General features: G+C 44.9%; 1 long non-coding RNA gene across 1 annotated transcript; it reads right to left on the reverse strand.

The window, feature by feature from the left end:
• Positions 1-2,213: 2,213 nt before the first annotated feature.
• On the reverse strand, positions 2,214-12,019 carry LOC143810047 (uncharacterized). The gene is made up of 4 exons (XR_013222621.1): positions 11,931-12,019; positions 11,042-11,156; positions 3,382-3,440; positions 2,214-2,394 (listed from the first exon to the last, which is right to left on the reverse strand). It is a non-coding gene; the product is annotated as an uncharacterized LOC143810047 (long non-coding RNA).
• Between the last annotated feature and the right edge of the window lie 2,715 nt (positions 12,020-14,734).

The following is a 14,734-nucleotide window of genomic DNA, read 5'->3' on the forward strand; positions in this document are numbered from 1 at the left end:
TCACCATCCTGATATATATGGCTCACCATTCTGGAATATATGTTCACCATCTTGGTATATATGGCCCTCACATCCTTGTATATATGGATAAACACATCCTAGGATATATACCCCCACATCCTGGTATATATTACCCACTATCATGGTATATATGTTCCCCATTCTGGAATATATGGGTAACCATCCTGACATATGTGCCCCCCATCCTGGTATATATGGCTCACCATCCTGGTATATATGGCTCCCGATCCTCGTATATATGGCCGCCTCCATCCTGGTATATATGGCTCACCATCCTGGTATATAAGGCCCCCACATCCTTGTATATATGGTCAACACATCCTAGAATATATACCCCCACATCCTGGTATATATTACCCACTATCATGGTATATATGGCTCCCACATCCTGATATATATGGCTCACCATTCTGACATATATGGCCCCTTCCATCCAGGTATATATGGCCCCCACCATCCTTGTACATATGGCCCCTTCCATTCTGATATATATGGCCCCTTCCATCCAGGTATATATGGCCCCCACCATCCTGGTATATATGGCTCACCATCCTGGTATATATGGCTCACCATCCTGGTATCTATGGCTCGCCATTCTGGAATATATGTTGACCATACTGGTATATATGGCCCCCACATCCTTGTATATATGGTCAACACATCCTAGGATATATACCCCCACATCCTGGTATATATGACCCACCATCATGGTATATATGTTCCCCATTCTGGAATATATGGGTAACCATCCTGACATATATGCCCCCCATCCTGGCATATATGGCCACCTCCATCCTGGTATATATGGCTCATCATCCTGGTATATATGGCTCCCCGATGCTAGTATATATGGCCGCCTCCAATCTGGTATATATGGCTCACTGTCTTTGTATATATGGCTCACCATTCTGATATATATGGCCCATCATCCTGGTATATATGGTTCCCTCCATCCTGGCATAGATGGTTCACCATTCTGGTATAATGGTTTACCGTCCTGGTATATATGCCTCCCACATCCTGGTATACATTGCCCCCACATCCTAGGATATATGCCCTAAACAGCTTGATATATATGGACCACCATCATGGTAAATGTATCTCACCATTCTGGTATATATGGGTAACCATCCTGATATATATGGCCCCCATACCCTGGAATATGGCCCCATTCATTCTGGTATATATGACCCCCTTTATCCTGGTATATATAGCCCTCTTCATCCTGGTCTATATAGCCTCCTCCATCCTAGTATATATTTGGCCCACTCCATCCTGGTATATATGGCCCACTTCATTCTGGTATACATGGCCACCATTCTGGTATATATGGCAACATCCTGATACATATAACTCCCCAACCTACTATATAGGCCCACCAGCCAGGAAACATGGCTCCCTCATTCTAGGATAAATATCCCCCTTCATCCTGGTATATATGACCCAACATCCTGGATAAGGGCTCCCCATCAAACCGCACACATAAAAAAAAAGATTCTTCTCACCTTCATTCCACTCCCTCGGAGCGCAGCTTCCTGTTCTGATGCCGGCAGCTGACCAGCATGTAAGGTGCGCAGCGCGTGCCTTACTGCCATGCACACCCACACACTGATGTCAGCTACCAGAATATTCACTGCCCCACAACCCTGGGTTTATGGGCATGGGGAGCAGTGAATGTGCATTCTCTTTAATAGCGGAAACACGTGATCTCTCAGCCGCTGCAGGAATCTGGTGACTGCGACTAACAGCATGCTCACTATTAAAGGAAGTGAAAATTTACTGCTCTCCAATTCCATATTTCCACCCATCCATCAGTGTTGGCTTCAGTTCAGAGAGGTGGGCGAGATTATGGGAGTGGGGAGCAGTGAATAGTCATGTTCTTTAATAACGGGCACAAGTGTTAGCCAGACTCGCCGGCTCCTGCCTCCTGTGACTCTGCTCCTCCTCTGCCGCTACACCCCCAAAGTCACAGCCAGACTAGAGTCCACAAAATAAAAATAAAGAATCTTTTTTTCCCTCAATGTTCGCCCCCCTCAGGGAGGCAGGAGGTAGCACACTAGGTAGGCGCCTATCCTGTCTACTCCTTGTCCCTGCCCTGATCATTATTCTAACCCTACTGTACATATCAAACCATGATGTTCCTGTTAACTATGATCTCACTGTTGCTAATGATGACAATGACAATTGTAATCTCACAGGTGATAATGATAATTATTTTATTATGTTAATGATGATGATATTTAAAAAAAAAATTCTGTGGTGTTATCTCAAAATCATGTTGGTATCTCAGCACATTTCTTCCACTCTTTCAGCCTTCCACTGAACTCACCCAGTGCACAATTTCCTCTTCCTTGAAGTTATAGAAGAGAATATCTGTTAGACAGAAAAACAGAAAATGTAAATAGTTCTATAGCTCTAAAGTATGTTAATCACACATTATGAATGCAATATATAGATAGCGGTCCAAGTTTCATCAGTGTTTTGATCAGTGACCGTCATCAGAGTTTGGTCAGTGCCAGATTTTACCGTGAGATTTTTGTCAGAGTTTCATCAGTTTTTCTTGGAAGAAAAAGAAAAACTGATGTAGGATTCTCAAAGTTTCCTATAAAACAGTCAATGAAAAGTGGACAGTACACCGATGGCATCGAAGTACTATCCGATTTTTTTTCATGGATCTATAGACTTGTAGTTGCGATTTGAATCTGACAATCAATATCAGACAAGTCTCCGTGCCTCAGTGCAGACCACTTGGTTCAAAGACAAGTCATTGGTCATGTGAATTAGGCCATAGATTATCATAAGTGGCATAGATGTTGGTGAAAAACATGGTTAGTGCTTGCTCGTATAAGAAAAACTAACATCTAAATAAGCAGTGTTCACACTGGATATACTTTCTCAGTTGTAAAAATGCTAAAATTTGCATTTCTGGTGTTTTTTGCAGCATTTTTTGAGAGCGGGAGTAGAGTACATGTGTGCTTTGCCTACTATACATCTTTAAAAAAAAAAAGAAACTGTTATTAATTAAAAGCGCTTTTGTGTTTTTTTGCAGCCTTTTTCACTTTCTCATTGGTTTTTATGGCTGAAAAAACGCTACAGAAACACTAAAAGAATTGGCATGCTGTAGATTTTAAAAATGCTACAGTTATTCAGTTAGAAAAAAACAAGCGCGTACGTGAGATTTCATAGCTTTTGCTGATATATTAAAAACAGCTTTTAATTTGTATAAATGCTGCATGTGAACATATCTTGATACAGAGTTATATGGAATCAAACAGAAGTAAATCACATCTTATTCTATCGGGTGATTAATTAGCGAGATATTTTCTGTTAGAACCCATGATCATTTCTGATTGTTTTTACCTGGATTATCTATAATTACTTCTAATAAATCATCTGTTCCTCGATCCTTTTTACTGCACCTTAAACAAATAATAATAATAATAATAATAATAAAAAGCATTGAAAAGCCTTTATCTTTCTGTACAGGAGTTAAAGTAAGTAAGTAGATACATTGATGCACTGTGCAGGATAATGCAGACAGATGGGACTTTGTGTTTAAAAAGATTGTTGATGCAAGTCTACTCCAGCTAATTTGAACATTGTAGAGGTGGTCGCCCACTTTTGACCCCCACTCTCTTCCAAATTAGCCAGAGTAGAAAGCCAATGTCATATTATATGTCCTATTCAGCTTTAAAGCATGAGAAATATTAAATACCAGCAGTTTTTTTGCGTTATAACAGCTGATTGCTCGGAGGTGTAGAGATGGGATCCCCAATGATTAGCTTAGAATTATGGGAATTGCCGTTACAAAATGTTTTATTTTTTGGATTTATAATCTCTTTAAGACAATTAGGAAGCTTGTAATAACTTAAGAGAAAAATGCATCACATATATCTACACTTGGTCTCACAACTATTCTGTGTATTTATTAAAATTCTAAAAATCACTTCTAAGTATTCTCATGTTCTGTGATCTCCGATATCTTCTATTTCAACAGTCAGAAAAGCGTATCCTGCTTTGTAGTTGGTTGGAGTGAACCACCAGATTACAAAAAGAGTTTATCAGGAAACTAAGACACATTAATAAGCCAAAATGGTCCCGAAGAAGACAACTTTTGATGTGACTCTAGAGCTATTCAATTCCCGTCAAGCTCTTTTTCTTATAGGCTGATTGACAAATACACCCAAAAAACTATGAAAGCAAACAAGGACGAAATTCAACAAAAACTTTTATTAATGATTCACAGAAAGCATGACAGACATAACTTAAAAATATTATATAAGAATATGGGACACAGAGATCCTTACTGTTAGGGTTTGCGGAACGCACCAAATATATTTATTGATGGGATTGGTGCGTTCGCAACCTGGGATCCACCGTGCAGGAAAGATCCTGCTGCTAAGTGAATGGCGGCACAATATGGCGGTATGAACCAGCTCTGTTAGCTTCACAGAGCGTCCGAGAAAGCAAAGCTCTGTGCCCTGTTAGACTCTCACAGAGGCACAGGCTAACTACCCAGATGAGAGCAGTCAGTGGTCATGCATGCACACAACACTCCTCGCCGGAGGTGCCAGCATTCTAGGGGCTTATTTCAGCGGGGTCCCTGAACGCATTCAAGCACATGACCACAGTGGCGCAAAGCACGTAACTTTGGAAGATACTAGCGCATGGCCGTGTGGCCATGCGAGCCTTAAATAGCTGCAGCACGTACAGGACCTTCCTAAAAATGACCAATGAGAGACTGCCACAGAGCCTGCCTACCTACAGGACCTTCCTAGAAGGACCAATAGATTTGGCTACAGTACCTGAGCATGTGACCCTTGATCTCCACTGAGAGATCTTACCCTGGGCATGCTCAGTGTGTGCAAAGCAGGACTTAGTCCCAGAAAAGCCTGCTCGCTGCAGATCAGTGCAGGGTACAATAGCAGAGCCTGGAGAGGCAGCAGTAACCCTTTGCACAGAATCAGGCTCAGTGAGACGCTGGGACCGACGTCTCCGCTGAGCAGGCTCCACTGCGGCCGATGGAGAATGGGAGACCGCAGCAGACATGGATCGAGATTCCCCCTGTGCAGCCGAGGAAACTCGACTCCTAACATTACCCCCTCTCCTACGGCCCCCCCCTCCTTGAGCCTCGCTACGCTCAAAAGCTGCAATGAGCAGCGGAGCCCGAATGTGCTCCACAGGCTCCCAGGTTCTATCCTCTGGACCGTGACCCTTCCAATCCACCAGATAAAATTTCTTGCAACGTACCACCTTGCACCCCATGATAGCATTCTCCTCAAACTCATCCGTGGATGAACCCGATGTCCCGGCAGATGACTCATAAAACTGGGACAAATGAACGGGCTTTAAGAGAGAAACGTGAAAGGTATCGGTGATACCAAGGCGTGGAGGAATAGCCAAACTGTAGACCACAGGGTTGACCTGTTCCAGAACCTTGAACGGGCCAATGTAGCGAGGCGCAAACTTAGTGGACTCAACTCGCAGCCTGATGTTACGGGCAGAGAGCCATACTATGTCGCCAGGAGCAAAGGTCGGAGAGGGGCACCGGTGTGTATCGGCCGAAACCCTCATTCTCTCCTTGGAGGCCGGATGGCATCCTGTGTGCGATCCCAGATGTCACGTGCCTCCACCGCCCAGTCTGCCACCCTAGAATTGGTGGATGACACGGACATGGGCACAGGGACACGCGGATGCTGGCCGTAATTGAGGAGAAAAGGAGTCTGACCAGTGGAATCGGCTACGGCATTGTTCAAGACAAATTCCGCCCAACGTAGCAAAGATGCCCAGTCATCCTGCCTAGCAGAGACAAAATGTCGCAAGTATGTCACCAGGGTCTGGTTGATTCTCTCTACCAAACCATTCATCTCGGGATGATATGCAGAGGAGAGATTCAGCTCTATGCTGAGTAAACGGCAGAGCTCTCTCCAAAACCGAGATGCAAACTGGGGACCCCGGTCACTGACAATTTTATCAGGCATTCCATGTAGGCAGAAAATATGTTTAATGAACAAAGCCACCAATGCCTATGCAGAAGGTAACCGTGGAAGCGGCACCAAATGCACCATCTTGGAAAAATGATCAGTGACTACCAAGATAACGGTGCAGCTACGAGACTTGGGTAAGCCCACCACGAAGTCTATCCCGACCATTTCCCAGGGTCTGTCTGCCACCGGCATGGGGTAAAGTAACCCAGCAGGCGGTTGCCGAGGAGACCGATTCTGGGCGCAGGAGACACACGCCCGAATATAGTCCCTGACGTCACGAGCCATATGCGGCCACCAGTACGTCCTCGCCAAAAGCTCAGATGTCCTCTTGGTCCCAAAATGTCCACCAACTCTGGATGAGTGAGCCCAAGAGAGAACCTCCGGTCGCAAATTCGCTGGTACGAAAGTCTTGCCCGGGGGCACAGACTCAAGCGAAACCGGAGCCACAGTTCTCATGCTCTTAGAAGGAACAATAAGCCGAGGCTCCTCCTCCTCCTCAGATGACACTACAGAGCGGGAGAGAGCATCGGCACGAGTGTTCTTCTCCCCGGAGAGAAAATGGAGAGTAAAATGGAACCGGGAGAAGAACAGGGACCATCTAGCCTGGCGAGAATTCAGCTGCTGGGCCGTCTGTATATACACCAAGTTCTTGTGGTCAGTGAACACTTGGAAGGGAAAGCGAGCTCCCTCCAAGAGGTGTCTCCACTCTGAAAAAGCCAACTTCATGGCTAGCAACTCCCTGTCCCCGATGGAATAATTCCTCTCCGCTGGTGTGAAGGTCTTGGAGAAAAAGAAGCAAGGATTCTTCTGACCTTGAGCATCCTTTTGGAAAAGGACTGCTCCAGCACCAACGGATGAGGCATTCACCTCCATGATAAATGGCTTATCTACAACGGGGCGATGTAGGATGGGAGCGCTAGCGAAGTGTGACTTAATCGAGAGAAAGGCCTTGGAGACCTCCTCTGACCACAACTTGGGATTTGCTCCCTTCTTGGTGAGGGCAACCAAGGGATCTACCAAAGTTGAGAAGTGTGGAATGAACTGGCGATAGTAATTAATGAACCCCATAAAGCGCTGCACCGCTTTAAGAGAATGGGGTTCCTGCCAGTCCATCACAGCCTGTAGCTTGGCAGGATCCATAGCCAAACCCTGGGCAGAGATGATATAACCAAGGAAAGGCAAGGACTCCTGCTCAAACACACACTTCTCCAACTTGGCGTAGAGGGAGTTTGCCCATAAGAGGTCGAAGACTTTGCGAACATCTCTCCAATGGGAGTCAATATCTGGAGAGTAGATGAGAATATCATCCAGATAGACTACGACCGAGGTGGTGAGCATATCCTGGAAAATGTCGTTCACAAAGTCTTGGAAAACGGCTGGCGCATTACAGAGCCCGAAGGGCATCACCAGGTATTCATAATGCCCATCCCTGGTGTTAAAAGCCGTCTTCCATTCGTCCCCCTCATGGATGCGAATCAGGTTATAAGCACCCCGCATATCTAATTTTGTAAACACCCTTGCTCCCCGTAGCCTATCAAAAAGCTCAGAAATCAGGGGTAATGGGTACTTGTTCTTAACGGTGATAGCGTTAAGACCCCTGTAATCTATGCATGGACGTAAGTCTCCTGTCTTCTTCTGTACAAAGAAGAACCCTGCCTGTGCAGGTGACACTGACTTCCTAATGAATCCTCTTGCCAGATTCTCTTGGATATACTGAGACATTGCTTCCGTCTCCTGGGAGAGATAACGGATAAACTCGACCCTGGGGAGGCTCAGCACCAGGCAAGAAGTCAAAAGGACAGTCATAGGGGTGGTAAGGCGGAAGGGTCTCCACAGCCCTTTTGGAGAACACGTCTGCATAGGGCCAATAGTGTTTGAGGAGAGAGGAAAGATCTGTGGGTACCTGAGTTGTAGCAACCTGAACGCACTCCCTCTGACATCTACCCTCGCAGGATTTACTCCATCCCAAAATTCTCCCTGAGGACATATGAGGAGAATGGTAGCGTAGCCATGGTATCCCCAACAGGACCTCATCAATTCCCTCAGGAATGACTAATAGGGAGATAATCTCCTGATGTGATGGAGACACAGAAAGCATGATAGGAATGGTTTGGTGGGTAATCTGAGAGGGTAGTGTCGACCCATTTACCACTCGAACGGTTACTGGTTTGGCGAGCATAACCAGGGGTATTGCGTGACGCTGGGCGAAAGCGGATGACCTAAAATTACCCTCCACCCCAGAGTCCACGCATAGCTCAACCATAAGAGAGGATGGGCCAAAGGTAATTGTCCCCTTGAAGGACAACTTTGAGGCAAACGTCGCCGTGTCTAGTGTACCTCCTCCTACTGCCACTAGATGCTGACGTTTCCCCGGCCGCTGAGGACACTTGGAAGCAAGATGTCCTGACTGCCAGCAAACATGACAGACCTTATGTGCACGAGCAGACTGGGACTTGGGTCCCGCTCGTGTCACCTCTATGGTCTCATGTGACTCGGACACCTGGACTGGAGATTCCAGAGGTCTGGCGAAGGTGGGAGCCAGCCGAAACCTCTGCCTACACTGGGCTCGCTCCAACCTTCGCTCGTGAAAACGAAGGTCTATGCGAGTTGATACAGCTATGAGCTCCTCCAGTGTGGCAGGAATCTCCCTAGAAGCCAAAGCGTCCTTCACATGGTCAGCCAGCCCCCACCAAAATACGGGAATGAGGGTTTTATCCGGCCATTCCAACTCAGACGCTAACATCCGGAAGGTAACCACAAAATGACTGACCATGTCTGAACCCTGAGTCAAAGCCAGCAGCTGGAGCGCTGTATCATGGGTGACTTGAGGTCCTACAAAGACCTGTTTCAGAGTGTCCAGAAACCCAGGAACTCTCTGCACCACATGATCGTTGTGCTCCCACAGCGGCATAGCCCACTCCAACGCCCTGTCCGACAAGAGAGATTATGAATCCCACCTTTGCCCGCTCTGTGGGAAAACGTGCAGCCAGGAGCTCGAGGTGTATACCACACTGGCTCACGAAACCCCTACAGGACTTACTGTCCCCAGAGTATCTCTCAGGCAATGGGAGGTGAGATATGGTCGGAACTGAGGTGGCAGTGGGTAAAGCTGCTGCAGCCACGCTAGCAGCCTGAACAGCTATTGCGGTAACATCCACCGCCGAGGTTGCACGCTCAAGAGACGTCAACCGACCCTCCAGCAGCTGGATGTACCCCTGCAACTGCTGTTCATCCGCCATTACTTAGCCAGATCCTGGCGCTAGTATACTGTTAGGGTTTGCGGAACGCACCGAATATATTTATTGATGGGATTGGTGCGTTCGCAACCCGGGATCCACCATGCAGGAAAGATCCTGCTGCTAAGTGAATGGCGGCACAATATGGCCGTATGAACCAGCTCTGTTAGCTTCACAGAGTGGCCGAGAAAGCAAAGCTCTGTGCCCTGTTAGACTCTCACAGAGGCACAGGCTAACTACCCAGATGAGAGTAGTCAGTGGTCATGCATGCACACAACACTCCTCGCCGGAGGTGCCAGCATTCTAGGGGCTTATTTCAGCCAGGTCCCTGAATACACTCATACACAATCTCCTCACCGGAGGTGCCAGCATTCTAGGGGCTTATTTCAGCCGGGTCCCTGAACACATTCAAGCACATGACCACAGTGGCACAAAGCACGTAACTTTGGAAGATACTAGCACATGGCCGTGCGGCCATGCGAGCCTTAAATAGCTGCAGCATGTACAGGACCTTCCTAAAAAGGACCAATGAGAGACTGCCACAGAGCCTGCATACCTACAGGACCTTCCTAGAAGGACCAATAGATTTGGCTGCAGTACCTGAGCATGTGACCCTTGATCTCCACTGAGAGATCTTACCCTGGGCATGCTCAGTGTGTGCAAAGCAGGACTTAGTCGCAGAAAAGCCTGCTCGCCGCAGATCAGTGCAGGGTACAATAGCAGAGCCTGGAGAGGTAGCAGTAACCCTTTGCACAGAATCAGGTTCAGTGAGACGCTGGGACCGACATCTCTGCTGAGCAGGCTCCACTGCAGCCGATGGAGAATGGGAGACCGCAGCAGACACGGATCGAGATTCCCCCTGTGCAGCAGAGGAAACTCGACTCCTAACACTTACCACCCAGGAAACAAATCAAAATGACATCCATAGCTGTAACATACAAAATGCCCAATCCTATATATCTATAATCCTATATATCCAGGTGAACCCCATGAAAGAAGCTAATGCATTGGGATTTCGGTTCATTTCCACCCAGGTCTCTCTTCCATTTATTACCCAACATCTATACTTGCTCTGTTACTTCAGTCACTCTTGGCTTTATTTACTATAGTAACCGCAATCATTTGGCCACTTGGCCTATCATTATAGATATATGGGATTGTGCATTTTGTATGTTACTCTTATAATCTTGATATCATGTTGATTTGCTTCCTGGGTGGTATGGAGCTCTGTGTCCCATACTCTTATATAACATGCTTTAAATTATGTCTATGTTTTTTGATGAATCATTCATAATGGTTGGTAGTTTATTTGGGCCATTTGTGCTTCTATAGTTATTTTTGGGTTTCTTTACTGTGTGGGAGTGCATTAAATGTATTTTGGCCTCATGTAGGTTCTTGATGAGTCGTCCTGTGTGTGTAAACATCAAAGGTTGGCCATTAGAATCATTCCCTCAGGTTAACTAAGGATCTCCAGTAAGACAGCAAAAACACTGAGATTCCTGTAACATTTTACCTAATCCAGTAAAATCTGGGGCGGCATTAGACAGCCAACCATTATTATTATTGTCACTATGCCCAGCTCATACACAATTATCACACAGAAACAACATATTATGCTTTGTCCAGTGATCATCACTAGCTCTCATGGTGGAAAGGATGAAGTATCCATTATTCTACATTAACCCATCTAATTTTATATATCCCCACCTCCATTACATACACTGCAGATATATAATAATGGCTACTATGTGCAGGTCTTTCTAGCTATAAATAATGAATATAATACCAGTAACTTACCAGGAACAACATCGTCGACATTTATTAGTGGCAAACGCGACAACTTCAGAAACAAAAGCCGCAATAAACCCAGAGGCTATTGCAAAAAGGAAAATCACAACAATCTCCAAAACTCCTGTGTAAGAAAGGCATTAGATTTAGGATTGAGGTCGCTATAAATTTCCAACATGAACCTTAGACATAGAGTAATCCTGCTCTAAATAGGAGTAAGACGTGTGGACCCTGGTGTAAGGAGGAAGATATTGGATGAAAAATTCTCAGATTGTGAACAGAAATATCAGTGTTATAAACTACTTATGTGAAGATATCCCAAAAATTACCAAACTGAGGCTGCAATGTGAATTCTGAGCGGACCCCTGAATGAGGCAGCAGAGCCCCTAGTTTCCAGAATATTGGTTATTGCTTTCATTAAATAACAAGCCCAATACATGTCCAATACCAGAATATCATATATATATATATATATATATATATATACACAGTATATAATGCTCGTTATGATGCTGATATCATATAGTCCATTCATAGTGTAGTTTACAGTGCATACATTTCATATACCATAAATATTGCCAGCATGCCACATGGCATAATGCCCATATAACCCCGTCCGTAACGTCCCGGAGAGTCTTTATACTTACAGGAAATGACACAAATAATCAGACAATCCACATCACTCACAAATCACCTGCTGGCGCTGTGTGATATACATCATCACAGGGCAGTGTGTGGAGAGTAGATCACTTCTGAAATACGACTCCAGAAAGTCACAAGGAGGTTTTGTATCCCTCTATCATGGGCCCAAAGTTTCTGCCAACACTGCCGAAATGTTGGATAAGGGCACTAAAGAATGAAATGATAAGAAAAAGTTAAACCTTTTTCCAGAACATACCTGACATCTTCACTCGCCTTCACTATAAACCCTCAAAGGGGTCACACAGCGGAACTCCATGTACATAACCTTCCCACTGTGAAGTCATCACGTTCCATTCTATCCCATTATGATGATGTTGGGGATGTAACCATGACAACTACAAGCTATAAAGCGATATTTCTGTCACCTGTCTCTGTCTGTGGCTACCCTAGATTACACCTCTTTTAATGTCAATGAAGCATAAAGAAAAGCCCCTACACCCTGAATATATTCAGCCAAAGCAAATCTTTATTAATTAAACAAATTGAAAAGTAATGATAAAAGTAAGTGCTGCTATGTAAATATGGCATATACAGTATACATTTACACCAGCCAGTTTTATATAACATAGTAGGGTGGTTAACACCTAGTAAGACTATAAAGTGATTATTTGCAATATAGTTCACTTAATAAATAATGATACACCTATACAAGCCAGGTCCGCATAACATATAAAAGTAATAACCAAATTTAGGCATAGAGTGCAAGTATGACATTAAGGATCTCACTTTGTCTTGGACAGGGGGTTTATATACAGGGCTAAGGGCTACACACTGACACAGGTAAAAGAAAGGCTATAGTTCTCTATAGAATGGCCCCTTGGAACTTACATTATAACGCTTGAATGCCTAGCAATCTGTCATAATCTTTGGGAAAATCTGGCAATTTCGCATAATTCCTTGCAGCTATCACATCACATGCCTTAGCACAATCAATCAGTTGAGACTATCACAGGAAAATATAGATTCACCATAACCAAATAATTTGAAAAAATAGCAAAGCTACCAATTTTGAGTTTCAAAAGGTTCACTTTCCGCTAGGTATGGACATATTTAACATAAAAAATAAATTTAATATGTTAGTTGATATCTTGACTAAATTAAGTCAGCAGGTTTTTGCTATGTAATCTGAAGGCAACATGCTGTTAGAGTTAAATCACAGATTTCAGTGATGCCTCTGTGGTTTTGTTTACTTGCAATCATTGTTTTAGCACCAGAAGCTTTTTTTTAATGGACACAGAAGAGCGGACACAGAAGAGCGCGCCTCTTGGTCCAACTCCGCCCACTTTTCTGATAAGCAGCTCACTGTCTCTAGCGACGAGAGCATGTTATGGGCGGGGTTAGTTTTCTCAGCTCTGCTACATTCTAAATCTAAAAACTCTGTTTCAGAATGGCTGCACCAAGTAACCTAAGTGATACATCATTGGAACCACGATCTCTTTGCCTACATCAGACTGCTCTCAGATGAAATAGCACAAACCTGCTGACAGATTCCCTTTAAAAGGAACCTGTTATGCACTTTGTATACTGTCCCCAGTATGTTGTTGGGATGTAATGTGCATCACTATCATGTTTTTTTCATGAAAAAATTGTCTAATTATTTAGTCATAGGGGTTTGTTTCATTTCATTAAGTCTCTGCTCACACAATTTGAATGATGTTCCTAAGGTTACACCGACGTCACTCTGATCCGCTTTGAAAAATCCCGTGCTTACGCAGTGTTGGGGAATCGCACATGCATCATGACGAGTGGCTCTCCACACATGGACACTGAAGTTGTGTCTAGTACCCAGCTTCATTGACCATGTGTGGCCAGGGAGCCGCTCGTCACAGCGCATATGCAGCTCCCAAATCGACACTGCCCAAGAGCTGGATTTTTCAAAGTGGATTTAAATCACGACCCCGTAGGGGACAGTTTACATGCTAAAAAGGACATGACAGGTTCCCTTTAAATCAATGCAGCACTAAGTTTAAGTCAGCTATTTTAATTTTTTTATTCTTTACTGGACCAAATTAATGAAATTTCATGCCTACTCCTAGTTTCTGAATTACCAGTAATACATGCTGATTGTGATGTAGGGGAAATGTGGGAACCACAGAAATACGACCAATAGAGAATAGCTATGATGTAAGAAATCTTTATTAAATGCAAAATACATAGAAACTAGTAAAAATCGGACCAAAACATGGAACACTGTGACGAAATGGTGCAAGACTCAGAAGGAATGCTACTGTGCAAAACAAGGCATGCAGACCAGGAACTGGCTTACTATTGTGAACTGATATTGTAAATATAAGGGATATAGCAGACAACCTGGAGTGACTACTATGTGGGTGGCTGGTATCCGTGTGTTCCTCCCTATTGTGCCCTGGAACAAATAATAAGGTCCCTATTGATGCCCTAATGGTCACCACCAATCTGCTGGTACATGTAACGCACCCAAAGATAGAAAAAAATGCCAGGTAACTAAATATGGGAGGTCAGGCTAGCAATACCTCTATACCAGACATCACCAAGAGCCACTACCCCATAACCGCAGAAACCAGGATGGTAAAATGACCCACATAACTATTAGGCAGACAAGGCTGCTCTGATGTATAATACCTGGTGCAGGCGGCTATCAGATGTGTGCCAGATCCATGGACTGCACGTCTGCCCGATGCGCGTTTCGGAACTCCTTCGTCAGGGGGCGTGTCAGATGACTCAAGTGCCGGGGTTTATTTATCCACCAGCTAATACCATCATCGGCGCACACCGGAAGTGACGCGGGCGTCGCTAAGGCAACCCGTGACTCACAGCGGCGGCGACGTCATGAAGGGGCGCCACCAAAGTCATGGCAACCGCCCGAGCATAGAGACGCCACAAGCCGCCTAGAGCAGCGGTGCCCAGCGCGCCTGCGTACAGGTGGAGCCGAGGAGGTAAAAAACTGTGGCTAAATGTAATAGCCGTACTGTTCTACATGGGGGCAAAATACTGAGAACAACCAGACAAGACCACCATCTA

This window comes from Ranitomeya variabilis, chromosome 2 (genome assembly GCF_051348905.1).
Source record: "Ranitomeya variabilis isolate aRanVar5 chromosome 2, aRanVar5.hap1, whole genome shotgun sequence".
NCBI classification, from domain to species: domain Eukaryota; kingdom Metazoa; phylum Chordata; class Amphibia; order Anura; family Dendrobatidae; genus Ranitomeya; species Ranitomeya variabilis.